Source organism: Rhinopithecus roxellana, chromosome 8 (genome assembly GCF_007565055.1).
Source record: "Rhinopithecus roxellana isolate Shanxi Qingling chromosome 8, ASM756505v1, whole genome shotgun sequence".
NCBI lineage: Eukaryota > Metazoa > Chordata > Mammalia > Primates > Cercopithecidae > Rhinopithecus > Rhinopithecus roxellana.
Genome location: NC_044556.1, coordinates 7,964,123 through 7,989,093, shown reverse-complemented (window position 1 = coordinate 7,989,093; position 24,971 = coordinate 7,964,123). Strand labels below are relative to the sequence as shown.

Below are 24,971 nucleotides of genomic sequence, written 5' to 3'. Positions count from 1 at the left end.
TTTTCAAAATTGTTACAAATACTTGTATCTATGTATGGGGTACATGTGGTATTTGTTATATGCATGGAATATATAATGATCATATTTAGGTATTTGGGGTGTTCACAACTTAGACTATTTCTTATTTCTATATGTTGGGAACAATTCAAGCAAGGTCTCTCTTCCAGCTGTTTTTTTGAGACGGAGTTTCGCTCCTGTTGTCCAGGCTGGAGTGCAGTGGCGCGATCTCGGCTCACCTCAGCCTCCGCCTCCTGGGTTCAAGCGATTCTCCTGCCTCAGCCTCCCGAGTAGCTGGGATTACAGGTGCGCACCACCATGCCCGGCTAATTTTTTATTTTTACTAGAGACAGGGTTTCTCCATGTTGGTCAAGCTGGTCTCAAACTCCTGACCTCAGGTGATCCGCCCGCCTCGGCCTCCAAAAGTGTTGCAATTACAGGTGTGAGCCACCGCCTCTGGGTGGGTGCCTACCATCCCAGTACTTTGGGAGGCCGAGATGGGTGGATCATGAGGTCCGGAGATTGAGATCATCCTGGCTAACATGGTGAAACCCCGTCTGTACTAAAAAATACAAAAAATTAGCTGAGTGTGGTGGGAAGTGCCTGTAGTCCCAGCTCCTCAGGAGGCTGAGGCAGGAGAATCGCTTGAACCCGGGAGGCGGAGGTTGTGGTGAGCTGAGATCACGTCATTGCACGCCAGCCTGGGCAACAAGAGTGAAACTCCATCTGTCGCTCTCTCTCTCACACACACACACATACACACAAATTTTATTAAATAAAGATGAAGCCTCACTATGTTGCCCAGGCTGGTCTTGAACTCCTGCCCTCAACGGATTCTCCTGCCTTGGCTTCCCAAAGTGCTGGGATTATATTTTGATTTTGATTTTGATTTTTTGAGACGGAGTCTCACTCTATCGTCCAGGCTGGAGTGCAGTGGCCGGATCTCAGCTCACTGCAAGCTCCGCCTCCCGGGTTTACGCCATTCTGCTGCCTCAGCCTCCCGAGTAGCTGGGACTACAGGCGCCTGCCACCTCGCCCGGCTAGTTTTTTGTTTTTGTTTTTTTTTAGTAGAGATGGGGTTTCACCGTATTAGCCAGGATGGTCTCGATTTCCTGACCTCGTGATCCGCCTGTCTCGGCCTCTCAAAGTGCTGGGATTACAGGCTTGAGCCACCGCGCCCGGCCTATATTTTGAAATATACAATACATTGTTGCTAATTACAGTCACCCTATCCTGCTATCAAACATTAGAATGTATTCCTTCTGTCTAACTGAATGTTTGTACTCATTAACTTACCTCTTTTCATTTCTCCTCACTCAACCTACACAACCTTCCAGCCTCTGATATTGATCATTCTACTCTCTACCTCCATGAGACCAACTCTCTGGCTCCCACATATCAGTGACAACATGCAGTATTTGTCTTTCTGTGTCTGGTTTATTTCACTTTTTCACTTAATATAATGACCTCCGGTCCCATCCATTTTGCTGCAAATGACGTTTTATTCTTTGGTATGGCCAAGTCATATTCCATTGTGTATGTAACACTTTCTTTCTTTCTTCTTTTTTTTTTTTTTTTTTAAAGACAGGGTCTCACTCTGTTGCCCAGGCTGGAGTGCAGTGGCATGATCATAGCTCACTGCAGCCTCAACCTCCCAGGCTCAAGCGATCCTCCTGCTTTGGCCTCCGAAGTAGCTGGGACTACGGGTGTGTGCCAGCCAGCCCCGGCTAATATTTTAATTTTTTTGTAGGGTTGGGGTCTCACTATGTTGCCAGGCTGGTCTTGAACTCCTGGGCTCAAGCGATCTTCCCGCTTCAGCCTTCCAAAGTGCTAGGAATACAGTCGTGAGCTACTGTGCCCTGCTCAAGCTCCTCTATTTAAACAGTCATTCCTCTTGGGGAATGCCAGTGGGGAGAGTCTGGAGGAGGGCAAGCAGGGAGATGGAGGTTTCTCTGTGTCCTGCAGGGCAGGCCACTGGAGCCCAGAGGATGAGCAGGGAGGTTCCTGCAGGGATGACTGAAACACTGGGGAAGTTTATCTTGGATTTTGGCCAGCAGCTCCAATCACAATCATAGGGTTAGGGTTAGGGTTAGGGGTTAGGGTTAGGGTCAGGGTCAGGGTCAGGGTCAGGGTCAGGGTTAGGGTCAGGTGGGGCAGCAAGGACACAGTGTCAGCGCTGGACGAAGTCCCTGAGGTCACAGCATATGGTGGCTCCATCTTCCTTCCAGGACTGTGTGCTGCTTTTGGAGAATAACATAGTGTTTCCCTATATCCCCAAGGGAGCTTGTGAAAAATGAAGATTCCAGGCCTGTAATCCCAGCATTTTGGGAGGCAGAGGCAGGAGAATCACTGGAACGCTGGAGTTCAAGACCAGCTTGGGCAACATAGCAAGAACCCATCTCTAACAAAAACGTTAGCCAGGATCAGGCACGGTGGCTCACGCCTGTAATCCAAGCACTTTGGGAGGCCAAGGCAGCTGGATCACCTGAGGTCAGGAGTTCAAGACCAGCCTGGCCAAAATGGTGAAACTCCATCTCTACTAATAATACAAAAATTAGCCGGGCGTGGTGGTGGGCGCCTGTAGTCCAGCTACTTGGGAAGCTGAGACAGAAGAATCACTTGAACCTGAGAGATGGAGGTTGCAGTGAGCCGAGATCATGCCACTGCACTCTAGCCTGGGCAACAAAGCAAGACTCCATCTCAAAAAAAAAAAAAAAAAAAAAAAAAAGCCGAGTGTGGTGGTGCGTGCCTGTGGCCCCAGCTACCCGGGAGGCTGAGGTGGAAGGACCACTTGAGCCCAGGACTTTAAAGCTACAGTGAGCTATGACTGCACCACTGCATTCCAGCCAGGGCAATTGAGTGGGACCCTGTCTCAAAAACAAAATGAAAACAAAACAAAAGACAGATTGCAGGGTCCAGTTTCCTACAGGATTCTGGTTCATTCCGTCTCGGTTGGGGCCCAGGAATTCGTAGATCCAGGGCCATGAGTTAGGAAACTGAGAAACCTTGGAAATGATGAGACAGGCTTGGGCAAGTGATCTTAGGGGGCAAGTGACCTTAGGTTTCACCTCTCTGAGACTCAGTTTCCTCTTCTGTAAAATGCAGATAGTATTCTCGCCTTCTGGCTTTCTGCAGCAGGTTCCAAGAAAGGGAGCCTATAAAGTATTCAAGAAAGTGGTGCAGCAGTTATGATCACTGACATTCTTCCTCCTCAAATGAGACCCTGGAGCTGGCATGCAGGATTCGAACCCGCTCTCCTAGCGCGGGATTCGAACTCGCGAAACGCCTCGCGCCTTCCTGACGTCACGAAGTCACCCCTGGAAAGCCGCTCCTCGCCCCGCCCCCGGCCCCGCCCGCGCCCGGAGCCCCGCCCCGCTCTCCTGGGCGCAGCCTACCCCGCTGCCTGCCCCGCGCCCCGCCCCCGCTCCGGCCTCCCGCCGCCGGGGCTCGCCATTGGTCGTGCCGGGACGCCAGGGCCCGCCCCCCGAGTGTCGGCCCCGCCCCCGCAGAGGGGAGCGAGCGCTCGCGGGCCGGGGCGGCGCGTTCGGCTGCGCGGCGGGGCTGAGGCGGCCGCGGGGCCCGAGCGCAGGTAAGGGCGCCAGCGTTTCGGGCCAGGGGAAGTGAGGGTGCGGCCGGCGTCCCGGCGAGGGGACTGGGACGGCTCCGAAATGACTGCGGACCGAGTTGGGGGTCGGAGTTGGCTGAGGAGGGGGGCTGAGGCTGGGGACCCGGGCTGCAATTGGCGGCTGAGATTGGAATTGGGGATGGGGCTGCGCTTGGGGGTCGGTGTTAGCTGGGGAGGGCCTGGGGCTGGAGATTGGGACTGCACTTGGGGCTCAGGGCTAGCTGGGGAGGGGGCGGGAGTTGCAGGTCGAGGTTAACTGGGGACGGGGCAGGAGGTGCAGATGGAGGTTAGCTGGGGAAGGGTTGGGTCTGGGCACTGGGACTCCACTGGGGCTCAGGGCGAGCTGGAGAGGAGGCTGGAGTTGCAGGTTCAGGTTCCCTGGGGACGGTGCTGGAGGTGGGATTGGAGGTCTAAATTAGCTGGGGAGGGGGCTGAGCGTGAGATGGGGGTCTGAGTTAGCTGGGGAGAGAGCCGGAGTTGCAGGTCCAGCTTAGCTGGAGAGGAGGCTGTAAGTGAAATTGGAGGTCTGAGCTGAGGAGGGGGCTGGGGGTGAGACTGGACGTTTGAGTTATCTGGGGAGGGAGCTGGAGTTGCAGTTCGAGGTTAGCTGGGGAGGGGGCCGCTGGAGTGGCAGGTCAAGGTTAGCTGGGGATGGGGCTTGGAGTAGGATTGGAGGTCTGAGTTAGCTGGGGAGGAGTTTGGAGTTGCAGGTCCAGGTTAGCTGGGGAGGGGGCTTGGAGTGGGATTGGAGGTCTGAGTTAGCTGGGAAGGGGTCTGGAGTTGCAGGTCCAGGTTAGCTAGGAAGGGGCTGGTGGTGGAATTGGAGGTCTTGAGTTTGCTGGGGAGGGAGCTGGGGTGGAATTGGAGGTCTTGAGTTTGCTGGGGAGGGAGGTGGGGTGGAATTGGAGGTCTTGAGTTTGCTGGGGAGGGGGCTAGAGTCGCAGGTCGAGGTTAGCCGCGGAGGGGGCTTGGAGTGGGATTGGAGGTCCAAGTTAGCTGGGGAGGGGGCTGGAATTGTAGGTCGAGGTTAGCTGGGGAGGGGCTGGAGGTGGAATTGGAAATCTGAGTTAGTTGGGGAGGGCGCTGGGGATGTGGCTGGGGGTTGAGATTAGCTGGAGAGGGGAACAGGGGTTGAGTCAAGGGTCAGCTTATTTGAAGAGGGAGTTGGGAGTGCGGTTGAGGTTTGCAGGGAGCTGGGGAGGGGCTGGGGATGAAGTTTGAAGTGGGGTTCATTGGAGAGGGGGCGGCAGAGGGAATTAGAGGTTGAGGTTGTCTAGGGAGAGGACTGAGGAATGGGGTTGGTGAAGATGGAGGGCGGTGATTGACGGCCCAGGGGTTAGGCTTAGCTGAAAAGGAGCAGAAGAACAAAGTTGGGGTGAGCCAGAGAGTGGCTGGAGCATACAGGTGGGGGCCAGGCTTGTTCCAGAAGGGGTCTGGGGGCTTTCAGGGGAAATGGGGAGCTTGTGAGTGCGTGGGGTGGAGGGGGGTTCAGGGAGAAGGAAGTTAGGGTGAGGTAGTGAGAAGGGAGGTGGGGGTAAGGTCCCAGGCTGGAGATAACCTGGGGGCAGGTGTTTTGCTAGACATTAACTAATTAGGAGGAAAACAGGGTGTGGGGAGGTATCTCAGGTAGGATCCAGTTAAAAGGAATTTGGAGAGGACTCACCCCTCTACTTTTGGGGGAGATGTTAATTGTTTGCTCTAGAACCGGGCACGGAGCAGAACCCCCCTGGGAACAGTGAGCTGAAGGAGACGGGAGTTTGGAATACTTTTTGAGGTTTATTTCTAGGATATAGGGTGCCAAGGAGAACGCTTCAGGAAGGAGAAAGGCTCCTGTCGGTGACTGAATTTTTCAGGAACTAAAGTGGGAGTTTTTGGGACGGTGATATTGAGCGACGTGGGTGGTACTTTATTTTTCCTGGGGAGCGGGGGTTGCTAGGGGCTGGGAGGTGGGCGGTGGAAGACAGGCTTGATGAACAGAGGCAGCGGATCCCCAGCTAAGCGTCTTCACACGGTTGCTAGGTGTCAGCGAGGCAAATGCCAAGTTCACAAACTTGTTCCCATCGTGGGATGCTGTGATCTTGCCCTGAGGGAGAGTCAGGGGCCTCTGGGAGGTGCGCCTGTGTGTTCCCACCCGGCCTCTCGCTGGTGGGCTGTATCATGTTTTGGAGGTGTTGTTGACTCCCCTGCAAAGCGGGAATAATAAAAACGGTAGCATGTGCCTCTCAGGGTCGAATTACGGGATGTATGCGTGGAATATTTCCTAGCACGTAGCCAGGGTACCTGAAGCATGGAGAATAATGTACTCAATCCAGTTTTTTTCTTGGGTGCATTTGGAGGTAGAGGAGTGGGATGCCTGAGTTGTCACAGAGGAGAGGAAAGGAAGTGACTGGAACTTGACTCTAGTCCTGAAACCTTAGGGGCATACATCAGGGTCACCCCCAGAAGCTTTCAAAAATAATCTGCATGGCTGGTTGTGGTGTCACATGCCTGTAATCCCCACACTTTGGGAGGCTGAGGTGGGTGGATCACCTGAGGTCAGGAGTTCGAGACCAGCCTGGCCAGTAGAGTGAAAACCTGTCTCTACTAAAAATAGAAAAATTAGCTGGGCATGGTGGTGTTTGCCTGTAATCCCAGCTACTTGGGAGGCTGAAGCAGGAGAGTGGCTTGAACCCAGAAGGTGGAGGTTGCAGTGAGCCGAGATTGCGCCACTGCACTCCAGCCTGGGCAACCGAGAGAGACTCTGTCTCAAAAAAAAAAAAAAAAAAAAAGAATCTCTAACAGCAACAAAAATATGTCTTATTATTATTATTACTATTATTTTGAGATGGAGTCTCAAATATGGAGCCTGTCTCCATATTATTAAAAGTGAGTAAAAAACTGAAAAGAAAGAAGGCTTTGTCCACACCTGGTGGCAGGAGATACTCAAGGCTCGTTAAGTAACAAATGCACCTGTTTAAGAGAAGGCTGCCTGGGTCATTCTGATTTAAGGGTGCCCGGTAAGGAACCACATCGAGCTGTGATTATACGCTCGAAATGTTGAGTTTACAACTTCAGGGTATGGGGTGCGTTTGGTCGCTCTATCCCAGCGCTGTGGACATTTGGGGTCTGATCATTCTCTGGGGTGAGGCCTTCTGGGCACTGCAGGGTGCTGAGCAGCGTCTCTGGCCTCCACCCACTCCACACCAGGAGCTCCCTGCATCGTGACAACCACAGATGTCTCCAGACATCACCCAGTGTCCTGTAGGGACAGAGACACCCCAGTGTGGAACCCTTGTTACAGACAAAACTGATTTATTTTCTCCTTTAACGACCTCATCTCCCCTTTGACGGGCATGAAGTGGGGCCATTCAGAAGTGGGGATTGTTTTTAAGTCATTTAGTGCTATCGTTTTGAGAGGGGAGAATTAAGGTCTCACTGCTTTTAGAAAACACTAGAAATGCCTACTTACAGTCGGACGCGGTGGCTCACACCTGTAATCCCAACACTTTGGGAGACCGAAGTGGGTGGATCACTTAAGGTCAGGAGTTCGAAACCAGTCTGACCAACATGGTGAAACCCGGTCTCTACTAAAAATACAAAAACTTGCCGGGTGTGGTAGCGTGCACCTGTAGTTCCAACTACTTGGGGGGCTGAGGCAGGAGAATCCCTTGAACCCAGGAGGCAGAGGTTGCAGTGAGCTGAGATTGCGCCACTGCACTCCAGCCTAGGCAACAGAGTGAGACTCTGTCTCAAAGAAGAAAAAAACAGCCGGGCGCGGTGGCTCAAGCCTGTAATCCCAGCACTTTGGGAGGCCGAGGCGGGTGGATCACGAGGTCAGGAGATCGAGACCCTCCTGGCTAACACGGTGAAACCCCGTCTCTACTAAAAATACAAAAAAACTAGCCGGGCGCGGTGGCGGGTGCCTGTAGTCCCAGCTACTTGGAGGCTGAGGCGGGAGAATGGCGGGAACCCGGGAGGCGGAGCTTGCAGTGAGCCGAGATCGCGCCACTGCACTCCAGCCTGGGCGACACAGCGAGACTCCGTCTCAAAAAAAAAAAAAAAAAAAAAAAAAAAGAAGAAAAAAACAAAAAAGGCTACTCATTTCTAGGTGGGTCTTTTAGGTGGCTTTTGAACACTTAATACTGATTTAGAAGATGGGATGAAGTTGTCAGGTACAGGTATTGGAAGATGACGGTGTTTACAATGTGCTTTCTTGGTTTTAACCTGCAATGTGAAGCTTCCAACATAGCTTGAATTCTGCAGGTGCATCTTGATCTCACAGAGCTTTATTTAGAAAGCATCCTTTGACTGAGGCTGTTATTTTCTGTTCTTGTTTCATGCTTAATAAACCCTGGGGCCCCACTGCTTGACAGCAAAGAGAACTAAACACAAATTACCCTCACGTGTAGACAATTCAGTTTCTTGTTTACTGAATGGAGGCATTTTTCTTGTTCACCGAGTAGTAGTGGAAAACACTCCTTTCTTCATTCAAGGGGTTATTCAGATTTTTTCAGTTGCATCTGGAAGCAGCAATGGTCTTTAAAATCATATCCACCGAGTCATTTGTATTTTTGAAGATGCTTCATGGTTTCTTACTAGAAGGTCGTGCCTGGTCTCTAGGGGCTTGGGAGCTGGTACCTGCCTTCCCTCCCTCCCTCCCTCCCTCCCTCCCTCCCTCCCTCCCTCCCTCCCTCCTTTCTTTCTTTCTTTCTTTCTTTCTTTCTTTCTTTCTTTCTTTCTTTCTTTCTTTCTTTCTTTCTTTCTTTCTTTCTTTCTTTCTTTCTTTCTTTCTTTCTCTTTCTTTCTCTCTCTCCCCTTCCTTCCTTCCTTCCTTCTTTCTTTCTCTCTCTCTCTCTCTCTTTCTTTCTTTCTTTCTTTCTTTCTTTCTTTCTTTCCTCTTTCTCTCTCTTTCTTTCTCTCTGTCTCCCCTTCCTTCCTTCCTTCCTTCCTTCCTTCCTTCCTTCCTTCCTTCCTTCCTTCCTTCCTTCCTTCCTTCTTTCCTTCTTTTTTTTGAGATGCAGTCTTTCTCTGTCACCCAGGATGGAATGTGATGGTGCAGTCTTGGCTCACTGCAACCTCCGCCTCTAGGGCTCAAGCGATTCTCCTGCCTCAGCCTCTTGAGTAGCTGGGACTACAGGTGCACACCACCACACCCAGGTAATTTTTATATTTTTAGTACAGATGGAGTTTCACCATTTTGGCCAGGCTGGTCTGGAACTCCTGACCTCTGGTGATCCGCCCGCCTCGGCCTCCCAAAGTGCTGTGGTTATAAGCGTGAGCCACCACGCCTGGCCTGTCCTTTTTTTTTTTTGAGATGCGGTCTCGTTCCATTGCCCAGGCTGGAGTGCAGTGGTGCAATCTCGGCTCACTGCAACCTCCTCCTCCTAGGTTCGGGCAATTCTCCTGCCCCAGCCTCCCGAGTAGCTTGCATTACAGGCATGCACCACTATGCCCGGCTAATTTTTGTATTTTTAGTAGATTGGGGGCGTCTCACCATGTTGACTAGGCTGGCTTCGAACTCCTGACCTTGGGTCATCCACCCATCTCGGCCTCCCGAAGCGCTGGGATGACAGGCGTGAGCCACCGCGCCCGGCTGTTGCGTCCTTTCACGACTGATTTCTGCAATTCGGCGTCCTTGTTGATGTCGGGCGCCTCCCCCCCCCCCCCGTGCAGTGACATTTCTTGACTTCGCTTGTCACTGCTTTTTACACATGCCCTCTTTGGCCTGGCCTCTGTCTCTTAAGAGTTAGAGAAAAGTGTTCATGGTTGACGTCACCCAGGAGACCTTACAGATGAGTGTGAGAGCTGAGGAGATGGGTTGACCTCTCCTTAGTCACACAGCAGCCCCCGAGGGGTCACTCCTGTCCTCCTCCTCCTCCCTCATCCTGCAGCGTGAGTGGGCTGCGCTCTGTCTGTGTGGTTCCTCCCCCACATCCGCTCCTGACACGGGTGGGCAAGGGGGGTTTATGGGCAGCTCTGAGACGCTTCCATGAACAGTTACTTGAACCTCGTAAAAGGAAAAGTCTTACTGCTTTTTATGATAAAAATCGAGGTATAATTTACACTTCATAACATTCAGTCCTTTTAAGGATACAATTCCATCTTTTAAATAAGTTTATGAGCTGTGCAAACATCCCTATAAGCCCCTTTCAGAACATTCCTGTGATCCCAGCACTCTGGGAGGCTGAAGGGGGAGGATCACTTGAGGTCAGGAGTTCGAGACCAGCCTGGCCAACATGGCGAAACCCCATCTCTACTAAAAATACAAAAATTAGCTGGCTGTGGTGGCAAGTGCCTGTAATCCCAGCTACTCAGGAGGCTGAGGCAGGAGAATCGCTGGAACCCGGGAGGTGGAGGTTGCAGTGAGCCAAGATCACACCACTGCACTCCAGCCTGGACAACAGAGCAAGACTCTGGCTCAAAAACCAACCAGACAAAAAAAATTCCATCACCCAGTAAAATCCCTTGTCCCCAAGAGGGGGACTCTCCACCCCATCCCCCAGCCCCGGCACCCACGCCTCTCCCTCCTGTCTCTGGACCAGCCTGTCCTAGACATTTCAAAGAAATGGGTCACACACTGTGTGGCCTTTTGTGTCTGGTATCTCTCATTGCATGTGACATCCTCAAGGTGCATCCATGCTGTGGCCTGCGTCAGAGCCTCGTTCCTTTTCAGGGCTGAGTTGTGTTCCAGTGTGTGGACAGGCAGCGCTGTGCTCATCCGCCCATCCAGCAACACACGCCTGGCTGCTTCTGCCTTTGGGCGATGGGGCGTGGTGCTGGGATGTAAATGGCTTTTTCCTGGGCGCAGGCAGCCCACTGTACTGAAGCTTGGGATGTTTGTTTACGGGTACGTGCTTGCTTTCTTTCCTTTCTTTCTCTCTCTCTCTCTTTCTTTCCTTCCCTCCCTCCCTCCCTCCCTCCCTCCTTCCCTCTCTCTCCTCCCTCCCTCCCTCCCTCCCTCTCTCTCTCTCTCTCTCTCTCTCTCTCTCTCTCTCTCTCTCTCTCTCTCTCTCTCTTTCTTTCTTTCTTTCTTTCTTTCTTTCTTTCTTTCTTTCTTTTAATGGAGTATCACTCTTTTGCTCTGGCTGGCATGCGGTGGTGTAATCTCGGCTCACTGCAACTTCCGCCTCCCGGGTTCCAGTGATTCTCCTGCCTCAGCCTCCCGAGTAGCTGGGATTACAGGTGCCCACCACCACACCCGGATAATTTTTGTATTTTTAGTAGAGACAGGGCTTCACCATGTTGCCCAGGCTGGTCTCGAACCCCTGACCTCAGGTGATCCGCCTGCCTTGGCCTCCCGAAGTGCTAGGATTACAGGCGTGAGCCCCCATGCCCGGCGTCTTCTGTCTCCTTTCTTTCCCATCCTAGTGCTCCCTCTTGAGCTGTGAGCCTCATCATCTCTGGCAGGAGCCTCTGAGGTGACAAATTGGCCTCTGGTTTCTCTGACTCCAGCAAGACCTTCCTAGTAAGCTTCCTGGGCACTGATCAGACGGTAACTTCCCTGCCCCCTACCAAGTGAGCACCTGCACGATGGCACCCCAGTTCCTCATGGGGTCTTCACGGTCCTGCATGGCCCGGCCCTGCGCTCTGACCCTTCAAGTGCCCCCCACTTGGCTCCATCCACCTCCCCAGTGCCCCTGGGTTTCCTGGACGCTGCCGTTGCTGTCTCCTTTGTCTGAAACGCTCCTTCCTTCCTTCCTCTATCCGACAAAGGCCCGTTGTGTGCCTATTTTAAGCCTCAGAACTGGTGCCAGGCCCTGGGAGCGCCACGTGAGTGAGGCATCTGTGTGCTGGTGTGGGGGCCGTGGAGGTGGCAGCCCGGGTCAGAGGGGCCTGAGCCCAGGGTGGCACAGAGGTGGGGGCCTCAGGCCTGCGTGTTCTGGGAGCTGTGTAGGTGCAGGGGTGATAAGAAGTCGTCCAGGGGGGTAGAGAAGGGGCTGAGGAAGGTCCAGACGGGAGGCCACGGGGAAGCTTTAAGTAGAATACTAGTTTGCCAGGGAATGGATTGGTGGAGACTGGCCCATCTTGGTGGGTACATAGAGGGCATTAGGTCTCCCTATGCCACTCCCCACACATTTTCTCAGCCTGGCTCACTGCAGCCTCAAACTCCGGGCTCAAGCAATCCTCCCACCTCAGCCTCCCAGAGTAGCTGGGACTGCAGATGCACGCCACCATGCCCAGCTAATTAAGAAAAGATTTTTGTAAACATGGAGGTCCCCCTGTATTGCCTAGGCTGGTCTTGAACTCCTGAGCTCGAGTTCGACCCTAGTCTGTGATAGCCTGAGTAGGATCATTCTCTGGGGTGGGGCCGTCCTGGGCACTGCAGGGTGCTGAGCAGCGTCCCAGGCCTCCACCCACTCCTTGCCAGGAGTACCTCCAGTTGTGACCACCACAGATGTCCCCAGACACAGCCCCGTGTCCCTCAGGGAGCAGATCACATCTGGGCTAGGGGGTTCCACGGACCCCAAGAGACGCTGCGTCCCATGATCCTCTGCCCTGCTGAGGTCCCAGGAGGCTGTACACATTGAAATCCACACCCTGAGTGGGGAGGGAGAGAGGAGGTGAATCCCAGGAGCTGGGGGTCCCCCTGGTTTACACCGTCTGCCCCATCGGGAGTTTATTCTGGTGTCCAGTGTGATCAGGAAGCAGACTTGATCTTTTCCCAAATAATGTAGGAGCTCCCTCTTGGCATTGCAGATGGGGGGACCGGATTGTTCTCTGGGGTGGGGCCGTCCTGCGCACTGCAGGGTGCTGAGCAGCATCCCTGGCCTCCACCCACTCCACGCCAGGAGCACCCCTGAGTTGTGACAGCCACAGATGTCCCCAGACATTATCCGGGTTGAGTCATCTGGGGTTGAGAACCACTGCTCTGTATCAGGCTATGGTAGAACAGATTCTTTAAACTAAAACTGGTTTTTGTTTTTGTTTTTCCCCCTAAAAACTATAGTTGAACTAGTTAAGTGCTATTCCCTGCCAAAAAAAAAAAAAAAAAGCAACAACAAGAAAAAACTCCCCAAAGTGTAGATTCCTGTAAAAATGGTGTCACCCATTCCAAATAGCCTTGACATCTCTGACCCAAGTCCCCTACGCTGACCCCACCTTACAATCTCAAATGTAGCCCAACCCAAGAGAGAGAAGGAAGAGAATTTTATCCTCAACCAACCAAGATTTCTTAGGCATAGAGACATTTCAAGGTCAGAGTCATTTATTTTACAGACATTTATGAACGTTCGCAATACAACATTAAGTGTCTGATATTGTGTTGGGTGCTGGGGTTACAAAATGAAGACAGGGACCTCTTGACCTCTGAGAGCCTCCAAGAGGAGGTGGCATTTGATTAGAGACTTGTGGGGGAGTGGGTAGAATGTGGGCATTCATTCTTTAACCCTTGACACATTTATCTGGTACTGTCTCTGTCTCATGTCCGGCCATGCCCTAAATCAGAGCTTGTCCCTGGGGGCGATTCTGGCCTTCAGGAGACACTGAGTGATATCTGGGGACATTTGTGGCTGTCACGACTGGGGCTGCACCTGACATGGAGTGGGTGGATGCCAGGGACACTGCTGAGCGCCCTGCAGTGCCCAGGATGGCCGCACCCCAGAGAATGGTCCAGAGCCCCGATGTCCACAGTGCCGAGGGAAGAGACCCTGGTTTGCAGAAATGGCTACCTTTTTGGAATTTCTGTAGTTACTCTTTGGAGGATGGTAAAGTAGAAAAAGATTACCTTTGATGTACATTAGTTAGTTGAAAGTCTGCTTTTCTTGGCTGGGCTTGGTGGCTCACGCCTGTATTCCCAGCACTTTGGGAGGCCGAGGCAGGTGGATCACGAAGTTAGGAGATCAAGACCATCCTGGCTAACACAGTGAAACCCCGTCTCTACTAAAAGTACAAAAAATTAGCCGGGTGTGGTGGCGGGCGCCTGTAGTCCCAGCTACTCGGGAGGCTGAGGCAGGAGAATGGTGTAAACCCGGGAGGTGGAGCTTGGAGCGAGCCAATATTGCACCACTGCACTCCAGCCTGAACAACAGAAGGAGAGACTCCATCTCAAAAAAAAAAAAAAAAAGAAAGAAAAAGAAAAAGAGGCCGGGCGCGGTGGCTCAAGCCTGTAATCCCAGCACTTTGGGAGGCCGAGGCGGGCGGATCACGAGGTCAGGAGATCGAGACCATCCTGGCTAACACGGTGAAACCCCGTCTCTACTAAAAATACAAAAAACTAGCCGGGCGAGGTGGCGGGCGCCTGTAGTCCCTGCTACTCTGGAGGCTGAGGCAGGAGAATGGCCTAAACCCGGGAGGCGGAGCTTGCAGTGAGCTGAGATCCGGCCACTGCACTCCACTACAGCCCGGGCGACAGAGCAAGACTCCGTCTCAAAAAAAAAAAAAAAAAAAAAAAAAAAAAAAAAAAAGAAAAAGAAAAAGAAAATCTGCTTTTCTTTTTCTTCTTTTTTCTTTTTTTTTTTTTGTTTTTTGAGGCAGGGTCTTGCTCTGTCACCCAGCCTGGAATGCAGTGGTGCAATATTGGCTCACTGCAACCTCTGCCTCCCTGGCTCAAGCAATTCTCCCACCTCAATTTCCGGAGTAGCTGGGACTACAGGCACACATCAGTATGCCCAGCTAATTTTCTTTTTTAAAAATTTTTGTAGAGATGGGGTACTGCTATGTTGCCCAGACTGGTCTCAAACTCCTGGGCTCAAGTGATCCTCCCGCCTCAGCCTCCGGAGTAGCTGAGACTACAGGCGCATGTCACTGCATCCGGCTAATTTTTTGTAGAGATGCAGTCTCACTACGTTGCCCAGGCTGGTCTTGAACTCCTAAGCTCAAGTGATCTACCCGCTTTGGACTCCCAAAGTATTGGGATTTCAAACGTGAACCACTGTGCCTGGCTAAATGTCTGCTTTTCTTTTTAATGAGATAGGGGCTTACTCTGTTACCCATGCTGGAGTGCAGGGCACAATTCACAGCTTATTGCAGCCTTAAACTCCTGGGCTCAAGTGATCCTCCTGCCTCAGCCTCCCAGATAGCTGAGACCACAAGCATGTACCACCACACCTGGCTAATTGTTGTATCTTTTGTAAAGATGGGGTCTTGCTGTGTTGTCCAGGCTGGTCTTGAACTCCTGGGCTCAAGTGATCCTCCTGCCTCAGCCTCCCAGATAGCTGAGACCACAAGCATGTACCACCACACCTGGCTAATTGTTGTATCTTTTGTAGAGATGGGGTCTTGCTATGTTGTCCAGGCTGGTCTTGAACTCCTGGGCTCAAGCGATCCTCCTGCCTCAGCCTCCCAGATAGCTGAGACCACAAGCATGTACCACCACACCTGGCTAATTGTTGTATCTTTTGTAAAGATGGGGTCTTGCTGTGTTGTCCAGGCTGGTCTTGAACTCCTGGGCTCAAGCAATTTGCCCACCTCAGCCAGCCCAAGTTCTAGAATTACAGGTGTGAGCCACAACGCTGGTTTTCATTGTTCATTTGACCTTTTGACAAGGCCAAGACCGCTGCCTCTGGCCTTCTTAAAAAACCTCCCTCACTTGATGGACAACAAAGCCAGGAGGAATCAAAGAAAAGAGGTGAATCCAGCCAAGTTCAAGTGCAGATGTCCTGGCAGAGTCTGCTGGCACAGAGACGGCTGTGGCTTCAGAGTGGTTGGAAAGTAAGGCCTGGACTTTGCTGGCCTTGCCAGTGCCCAGTTGTAGGAAGAGCCTGGGACTGCCACTGTCATGAATGACCACAGACCGGGTGGCTGAAATAACAGAAGTGTATTGTCTCATGGTTCTGGAGACCAGGAATCTGAAATCACAGTGTCAGCAGGGCTGCACTCCTTCTAGAGGCTCCAGGGAAGGAGTCTCCCCACCTCTCCCACTCTCCAGGGGCTCCAGAAGTCCTTGGCTTATGGCTTATTGTTCCAATTTCTGCCTCTGTCATCACAAAAGGCCTTCTCCCTGGGTGTCTGTGGAAATTTCCCTCCTCTTTTTTTTTTTTTTTAGATGGAATCTTGCTCTGCTGCCCAGGCTGGAGTGCAGTGGCGTGATCTCAGCTTACTGCAACCTCCGCCTCCCAGGTTCAAGCAATTCTTCTACCTCCCAAGTAGCTGGAATTACAGGCGTGTGCCACCACACCCAGCTAATTTGGTGTTTTTAGTAGAGACGGGGTTTCACCATGTTGGCCGGGCTGATTTTGAGCCCTGACCTCAGGTGATCCTCCTGCCTTGGCCTCCGAAAGCGCTGGGATTACAGGTGTGAGCCACTGCACCTGGCCGAAATTTCCCTCCTCTTGTAAGGTCAGTCTGGGTCAGCACTTTAGGAGGCCAAGGCAGGTAGATCGCTTGAGCCCAGGAGTTTGAGACCAACCTGGGCAACAGGAAACAATCCCATCGCTACCAAAAAGACATAAATTAGCTGGGCGTGTTGGCATGCGTCTGTGGTCCCAGCTACTCAGGAGGCTGAGGTGGGAGGATCGCTGGAGTCTGGGAAGTCGAGGCTGCAGTGGGCCGTGATTGTGCCACTGCACTCCAGCTTGGGTGACAGAGCAAAAGCCTGTCTCAAAAAAAAAAAAAAAAAAAAAAGAGGCCATCGGTCGTTGGATTTAGGGTTCATTCTAATCCAGTGTGACTGCATCTAAATTCATGACATCTGCAAAGACTTTGATCCTAAATAAGCTCCCAGTCCCAGGTATGTGGGGTTGGGTCACGGACCGTTCCTTTGGAGGGGTTCACAGTGTAACCCCCAACGCCTTCGTCCCCTGCGCGCGGTGAGAGTCAGGCTTTTCCCGGGCGGTGTGATCCCAGGTGCTAAATCCCTTCCTGCTTCCCCCTCCTCCCTCCTACCTTTTCCCAACTACAGAAAAATTGCACGTGCACCATCCCACAACCAGTGGAGAACTCTGTGCCTGCAGGGGCCCCTGGGAGCGCAGGAGGCTGCAGAAGGAAGTGGGAATTTTGAGTTCGTGTCCCTCCCAGAAGCACCCCAGGGGCAGGGAGGCCACAGGTGACCACGCAGCCCCCTGAGAAGTGCCCCGACCGCTCCTGGTCTATAAAACGGTGGAAACGCCTGGCCCTGGCCATGTACAGCAGGGATGCACTGGGAATTGTAAAGCACTTTGTAAATGTTAAGTGTATTGTTACTCAAGTGGTGAGGCCTGGATAAAGTAGGATTTCACCCCTGGGCACTGTGGGCATTGGGGCTGGATCCTTCTCTGGGGTGGGGCCATCTTGGGCATTGAGGGCATTGCTGGATGCTGAGCAGTGTCTCTGGACTCCACCCACTCCATGCCAGGAGCTCCCCCGTCATATTGCCCAGGGCTCCCCGAAGGCAGAGACGTCCCTAGTTGAGAATCACTGGTCTAAATAATTTCTTTTTCTTTTATTTCGATTTATCTTAATTTTTTATATTATATTATATTTTATTTTATTTATTTTATTTTATTTTATTTTATTTTATTTTATTTTATTTTATTTTATTTTATTTTATAAGACGGAGTCTCGCTCTGTCTCCCAGGCTGGAGTGCAGTGGCACGATCTCAGCTCACTGCAAGCTCCGCCTCCCAAGTTCACGTCATTCTCCTGCCTCAGTCTCCTGAGTAGCTGGGACTACAGGCGCCTGCCACAATGCCCGGCTATTTTTTTTTTTGGTATTTTTAGTAGAGAAGGGGTTTCACCGTGTTAGCCAGAATGGTCTTGATATCCTGACTTCATGATCCGCCCGCCTTGGCCTCCCAAAGTGCTGGGATTACAGGCGTGAGCCACCACGCCCGGCCTGTTTTATCTTAATTTTTTTGAGACAGAGTCTCGCTCTGTCGTCCAGGCTGGAATGCAGTGGTGTGATCTTGGCTCACTGCAACCTTCACCTCCCGGGTTCAAGGAATCCGCCTGCCTCATATGCTTGAGTAGCTGGGACTACAGGTGTGCACCACCATGCCTGGCTAATTTTTGTATTTTTAGTAGAGACGGGGTTTCACCATGTTGGCCAGGCTGGTCTCAAACTCCTGACCTCAAGTGATCCTTCCACCTCGGCCTCCCAACGTGCTGGGATTACGGGCATGAGCCACTGCGCCCGACTCTTTTCCTTTTATTATTTTTTAAAATTTTTATTTTTTTTGAGAAAGAGTCTTGCTCTGTTGCCCAGGCTGGAGTGTAGTGGTGCAATCTTGGTTCACTGCAACCTCTGCCTCCCAGGCTCAAGTGATCCTTCCACCTCAGCCTCCTGAGTAGCTGGGACTATAAGCATGTAACACCACGACTGGCTAAGTTTTCCATTTTTAGTAGAGATGGGGTCTCGCCATGTTGCCCAGGTTGGTCTCAAACTGCTGAGCTCAAGCAATCCTCCAGTCCCGTCCTCCCAAAGTGCTGGGATTATGGACGTGCGCCACTGAGCCCAGCCTAAACCATTTCTAATAAGATTTTATGATTCTGTGATTGCATTCAAGTACAAAGATACGTTTGGGTTTTTAAATAGACTTTATTTTTTTAGAGCTGTTTTAGGTTTACAGCAAAATTGAGTGGTAAGAACAGAAAGTTCCCATACACCCACCCCCCCGCCCGGCAACCCACACACACAGCCTCCCCCACCACCAGCACCCCGTACCAGAGTGGTGCATTTGTTATCATCACAATGGATGAACCCACGTTGACACATCATTGTCACCCAGAGTCCCCAGGTTCCATTGGAGTTCACTCTTGAAGATTCTACGGGTTTGGAGAAGGGTGTGAGGAAGTGTGTCCACCATTGTGGTATCCTATAGTTTCACTGCCCTGGCCGGGCGCGGTGGCTCACACCTGTAATCCCAGCACTTTGGGAGTCTGAGGTGGGAGGATCGCTTGAGGTCAGGAGTTCGAGACTGGCCTGGCCAACCTGGTGAAACCCCATCTTTATTAACAATACAAAGCTTAACTGGGCGTGGTGGTGCGTGCCTGTAACCCCAGCTACTCGGGAGGCTGAGGTGGGAGGATCGCTTGAGGTCAGGAGTTTGAGACCAGCCTGGCCAACATGGTGAAAACCCGTCTTTATTAACAACACAAAGCTTAGCTGGGCATGGTGGTGCATGCCTGTAACCCCAGCTACTCGGGAGGCTGAGGTGGGAGGATTGCTTGAGTCTGGGAGGTGGAGGCTGCAGTGAGCCGAGATTGTGCCACTCTGCACTCCAGCCCAGGTGACAGAGCAAGACCTTGTCTTGAAAAAAAAAAAGAACTGAGCCAACAGGTTGAAACTGAAAACCTCAGGTGGATTTGGAATCAGAGAATCTTAAAAAGGCAGCTGAGGAAGGGGCTTGGAGCACGTCCAGTCCAGGAGTCAGTAACCACTGCCTTTGGGCCACCTCTGGCCCACAGCCTGGTTTTATATATGGCCCATGGGCTAAGAATGATGATCTCATTTTTATTTTTATTTTATTTTACTTTTCTGAGACAGAATCTCATTCTGTCGCCTAGGTTGGAGTGCGGTGGCGTGATCTTGGCTCACTGCAAACTCTGCCTCCTGGTTCAAGCCATTCTCCTGCCTCAGCCTCCCGAGTAATTGGGATTACAAGCGCCCGACGCCACACCCAGCTAATTATTGTATTTTTAGTAGAGACGGGGTTTCGCCATGTTGGCCAGGCTGGTCTCAGACTCCCGACCTCAAGTGATCCTCCTGCCTCAGCCTCCCAAAGTGCTGGGATTACAGACGTGAGCCACTGCGCTCGGCCTCCATTTTTAAATGATTGGGGAAAAAAAAGTCAAAGGCAGCCTCCCTTCTATCCGCCGCCAAAAAAAGCAAAAAACAAAAGTCGAAAGAAAAGGCCGTGACACATGACAATTATATGGCATTCCGATTTTAGCGTCCAGAAATAATGTTTTACTGGCACACAGCTCTGTGCATTCTGCTACCGTGGTGTAGTTAAGTCACTGCCGTAGAGAGTGGCTCCACTGCAAGGCTGAAAACACTGGGTATCTGGACTCTTACCGAAGAAGCGTGTTGGCCCTTGAGTTCATCTCGTGTGCTTTGCAGTTGGCAAAACTGAGGCCTGGCGGTTTCACGAGTTAGTGGTCATGCTGGGACTTGATCTTGGAACTTTGTACTTTAGCATTTGTCGTGTCATCTCAGCCCCTGTGTTGTCGGAGCTCTAACAGTTAACTTCAGAGAATTGCATCGAGTATATATATATATATATATATATATATATATATATAATTTAAACATTTTTTAAAATTAAAAATATTGATATATATTTTTATATTTTTAATATATTTTCATATTTTTGTATATATTTTATATATATTTAAATATTTTAAAAAATATTTTTTAGCCGGGCGAGGTGGCGGGCACCTGTAGTCCCAGCTACTCGGGAGGCTGAGGCAGGAGAATGGCGTGAACCCGGGAGGCGGAGCTTGCAGTGAGCTGAGATCTGGCCAGTGCACTCCAGCCTGGGTGACAGAGCGAGACTCTCTCAAAAAAAAAAAAAAAAAATATATATATATATATATATTTTTAAATATGTTAAAAAGATATATATACATATTTTTTTTTTGAGTTGGAGTCTCACTCCGTAGCCCAGGCTGGAGTGCAATGGCGCCATCTCGGCTCACTGCAACCTCTGCCTCCCAGGTTCAAGTGATCCTCCTGCCTCAGCCTCCTGAGTAGCTGGGATTACAGGCGTCCATCACCACACCAAGCTAATTTTTGTATTTTTAGTAGAGACGGGGTTTCACCATGATGGCCAGGCTGGTCTCGAACTCCTGACCTCAGGTGATCCACCCGCCTCGGCCTCCCAAAGTGCTGGGAGGCCCACCAAGCCCAGCCCAAATATGGTCTTGTTGGGAGCTTTTATTCCTATAGCCTCCATGACGAGGAGGGCTTCATGATTTGGGAACAATGATATATAATTATTTTTTTCCCCTATAGCCTGGTGCCGTGTATAGTATGATGGCATTTTGTGTTTCTGCATTATTTTTATTTTTGTTTATTTTTTCTCATCTATTTATTTATTTTATGTATTTATTAGGTTGGTGCAAATGTAAATGTGGTGTTTGCCATTAAAAAATTTTTTTTAAATTGAAATTTAATTTTTTTTCGAGACAGAGTCTTACTCTGTCACCCAGGCTAAGTGCAGCTGCATGATCATGGCTCACTGCAGCCTCCAACTCCCGGGTTCAAGCGAGCCTCCCACCTCAGCCTCCTGAGTAGCTGGGACCAAAGGCGCGCAATACCACGGCTGGATAATTTTTGTTTTGTAGAGATGAGGTCTCACTATTTTGCCCAGGCTGGTCTCGAACTCCTGAACTCAAGCGATCCTCCCACCCCAGACCCCCAAAGTGTTAGGAGGACAGGCGTGAGCCACTGCGCCCGGCTAACAGTGGGTTCGTTTCTATTAACTAAGCTCCACACTTTATTCAAATGTCATTAAACTTCCCCTAATGTCCTTTCCTGCCCAAGGACCCCATCAAGGATCCCACCTGACATGTAGCCGGCTCGTCTCCGGGACTTTATCCGGGTTGGGATCATGTCTTAGACGTTCCTTGCCTCTCATGACCCGGACGGTCTTAGGAGGACGGGCTGGGTAGTGTGCAGACTTACTTCTGATCTAGGTTTGTCAGATATTTCTCTCGTGATCAGACCGGAGTTACGGGTTTTGGGACATAACACATAGGGGTGAGATGACCTGTTGCTCTCTCCCTCTTGGGGGTCCTTGAGACCCTGGTGACTTCCTACTGGTGCTGTTAACCTGGTTCTCCCAGCCCAGGTGGCCTTAGCCCACCTGCCAGCTACTCTGAGTTCATTCTTGCTGAGGGAGCTCCTTACCTCCCCAGAACACTGACACCAACTCCATCCTTCATCTTGCAAACTTTGCTTTTCATCTTTGCATCATGATTTAAGCTTCTTGGCCGGGCTGGTGGCTCACTCTTGTCCTTCCAGCTCTTCTTCTTCTTCTTTCTTCTTTCTTCTTCTTTTCTTCTCCTTCTCCTCCTCCTCCTCCTCCTCCCTCCCTCCCTCCTCCTCCTCCTCCTCCCCTCCCTCCCTCCCTCCCTCCCTTCCTTCCTTCCTTTCTTTCTTTTTTTTTGAGACAGAGTTTCATTCTTGTTGCCCAGGCTGGAGTGCAATGATGCGATCTCAGCTCACCGCAACCTCCACTTCCCAGGCTCAAGCGATTCTCCTGCCTCAGCCTCCCGAGTAGCTGGGATGACAGGCGCCCGCCACCACGCCCAATTTTGTATTTTTAGTAGAGACGGGGTTTCTCCATGTTGGCCAGGTTGGTCTCGAACTCCTGACCGCAGGTGATCCACCTGCCTCGGCCTCCCAAAGTGCTGGGATGACAGGCGTGAGCCACCGCGCCTGGCCTAACCCCAGCACTTTGGAAGGCTAAGATGAGAGGATTGCTTGAGCCCAGGAGCTTGAGACCAGCCTGGGCAACATAGGAAGACCCTATCTCTACAAAAAAGAGGAAAAACTTAGCTGAGTGTAGTGGCGCATGCCTGTCATCCCAGCTACTCGGGAGGCCGAGGCAGGAGGATTGCTTGAGCCCGGGAAGTTGAGGCTGCAGTGAGCCAAGATCATGCCCCTATACTCCAGTGTGGGTGACAGAGCCAGACCTTGTCTCAAAAAAAAAAAAGTAAACTTCTCTTTTGACCCCACCTCACAAAGGCTCCTCTCCTTGGGATCGTTTCAGGGTGTTAGAAACGCGTCATGTTCCCCATCTTGGCAGCAAACACTGAAGAGAGCCCGGGAGAGACATCTCCCTTCTGACTGGAGACATATGCGTCCTGCCGGTCCCGAATGTGTTGGGGGGATTGGCCGGGATCCCGGTGCTGGAGACTGAAGCAAGCAGGCACCGGGCCGGGGTGTTGAGCATAGCTTTGCCTGAGATGCGACATTTTTAAAAAGGAGGGGGGAGGCCAGGCGTGGTGGTTCATGCCTGTAACCCCAGCACTTTGGGAGGCCGAGGTGGGTGGATCACTTGAGGCCAGGAGTTCAAGAACAGCCTGGCGAATGTGGTGAAACCCCATCTCTGCTAAAAAAATACAAGAATTAGCTGGGCGTGGTGGCAGGTGCCTGTAATGCCAACTACTCGGGAGGCTGAGGCAGAAGAATCGCTTGAACGCGGGAGGCGGAGGTTGCAGTGAGCCGAGATCGCACCATTGCACTCCAGCCTGGGCGACAGAGCAAGACTCTGTCTCAAAAAAAAAAAAAAAAAAAAAAAAGGCCGAGACAGAGACCACACGCGGCTGGGAAACTGCCTGACCGCCGGCACTTTCCGCCCCCGGCCTCTGGGATCGCGGTGACACCCCTGGGTCCATGTTCTCGCACTGATAAAGTGTCTGGTAAAAGCAGAGGATTGCTGGAAAGCAGGATATCAGTGGGGGCTGAGGTGGGGTTGGAGTGTCCTTGGGAAGCGAAACTGGGCGGGGACAGAAGGGCTCTGGAGAGAAAGAGCTCAGGCCCTCCTCTCTCGGGGACAGTGAATAGGGCCCTTTGTGTGGCCAAGGCCCGTTTCTTAGTGGCCTCTTTTCACCGGGCAAACAACGGCAGGGTGTCGCTGGGTGTTCAAGGCCGTCCCCTGCCCACCAGGCCCTGGTCTCGGGAGGAGGAGACCGGGCGGTCACGGACGTTACTGAGGATCTGACGTTTGGCACACGCTGCATGGGACCTCGTTACTTCCCGCCCTGTCCCCCGTCTCTGACTCTCGCCCACTTTGTTTTGTGTTGCCTCCCTTGTTTCACTTTGAGACAGGGTGTCCCTCTGTCACCCAGGCTGGAGTGCAGTGGTGCGATCACAGCTCAATGCAGCCTACGCCTCCTGGGTTCCAGCCATCCTCCTGTCTCAGCCTCCCAAGTAGCTGGGACCACAGGTGCATGCCACCACGCCCGGCTGATTTTAAAATTTTTTTGTAGAGATGGGGTCTTGCTATGTTGGCCAGGCTGGTCTCCAACTCCTGGGCTCAAGCTATCCTGCAGCCTCGGCCTCCCAAAGTGCTGGGATTACAGGCGTGACCCCCTGCACCCAGCCTTCTGTTCATTTTTCACTGTGGTAAATTACATGTAACATAAAATTTCCCTGTTTAACCATTTTTGGGGTACATTTAACCAACCACTGTCCCCTCCAGAACTTTCTCATCTTCCCAAACTGAAACTCTGTCTGCATGAAGCACTCACTGCCCAGCCCCCTCCCCAGTCTCTGGCACCCCCATCCTACTTCCTTTTTTTTTTTTTTTTTTGAGACAGAGTCTCACTCTTGTCACCCAGGCTGGAGTGCAGTGGTGCAATCTCGGCTCACTGCAACTTCTGCCTCCCGGGTTCAAGCGATTCTCCTGCCTCAGCCTCCCGAGTAGCTGGGATTACAGGTGTGCGCTACCACGCCCGTCCAATTTTTGTATTTTTAGTAGAGACGAGGTTTCTCCATGTGGGCCGGGCTGTTCTTGAACTCCTGACCTCAAGTGATCCGCCCGCCTCGGCGAGCTGCCGCGCCCGGCCCCCATCCTGCTTTCCGTCTCTGTGAACCTGAGGGCTCTAGGGACCTCTTAGGAGTGGATTGCATAGGATGTGTTCTTCTGTGCCCTGGCTTCTCTCACTGAGACTGAGGTCCTCAAAGTGCATCTGCGCTGAGGCCTGTGTCAGGATATCCTGTTGTTGAAGGCTGGATAGTACTCCAGGGTGTGTGTGGACCACGCTATGTTGATCCACGCTTCTGTCCAGGGCCACTTGTGTCGCTGCCACTTTGGGGTCTCCATCAATAGCAATGTGTCAACGTTCACCATCAACAGCACTGGTGCGGGCCGGGCGCAGTGGGTCACGCCTGTCATCCCAGCACTTTGGGAGGCCGAGGCGGGCGGATCACCTGAGGTCAGGAGTTCAAGACCAGCCTGGCCAACATGGTGAAACCCGGTCTCTAGTAAAAATACAAAAATCAGCCGAGCGTGATGGCGGGAGCCTGTAATCCCAGGTACTCACGAGGCTGAGGCAGGAGAATCGCTTGGACCCAGGAGTTGGAGGTTGCGGTGAGCTGAGATCGTACCACTGCACTCCAGCCTGGGAGAGAGAGCGAGACTCCTTCTCAAAAAAAAAAAAAAAAAAAAGGTCAGGCTGGTCTCGAACTCCTGACCTCAAGTGATCTGCCTGGCTTCGGCCCCTCAAAGTGCTGGGATTACAGGCATGAGCCACCGTGCCCGGCCCCACCATTTATTTTTAAACCCATAGACTTGCTGGTCGCGCTTCTGTGCCCGGTGGGGCTTTTGTCCATTTGATACCACTTTTGCAGCTCGGCCCCTTGGGGCTGAGGGAGGATTTGAACTCCTCTGGCCGATGCTGCCCACCAGCTCCCTGGCCAGCCCCTGCAGGAGCTCCTTTCTTGTTTCTGCATGGGCACTTCCCAGCAGCAAGCCCGTCCCTGCCCGAGCTGGCCTGTCCCTGC

The 24,971-nt window shown here is 51.9% G+C and overlaps 1 protein-coding gene across 2 annotated transcripts in view; it reads left to right on the top strand.

Moving 5' to 3' along the window:
- Positions 1–3,534: 3,534 nt before the first annotated feature.
- The window catches only part of GNG7 (G protein subunit gamma 7), a 211,360-nt gene continuing 189,923 nt past the window's right edge, over positions 3,535–24,971 (top strand). Inside the window, exon 1 of one of the 2 annotated variants that reach the window (XM_030936686.1) lies at positions 3,535–3,586. The gene's annotated coding sequence lies outside the window, so the exon portion shown is untranslated. The remainder of the gene's footprint in view (positions 3,587–24,971) is intronic. The other variant, XM_030936687.1, reaches the window with a different exon arrangement.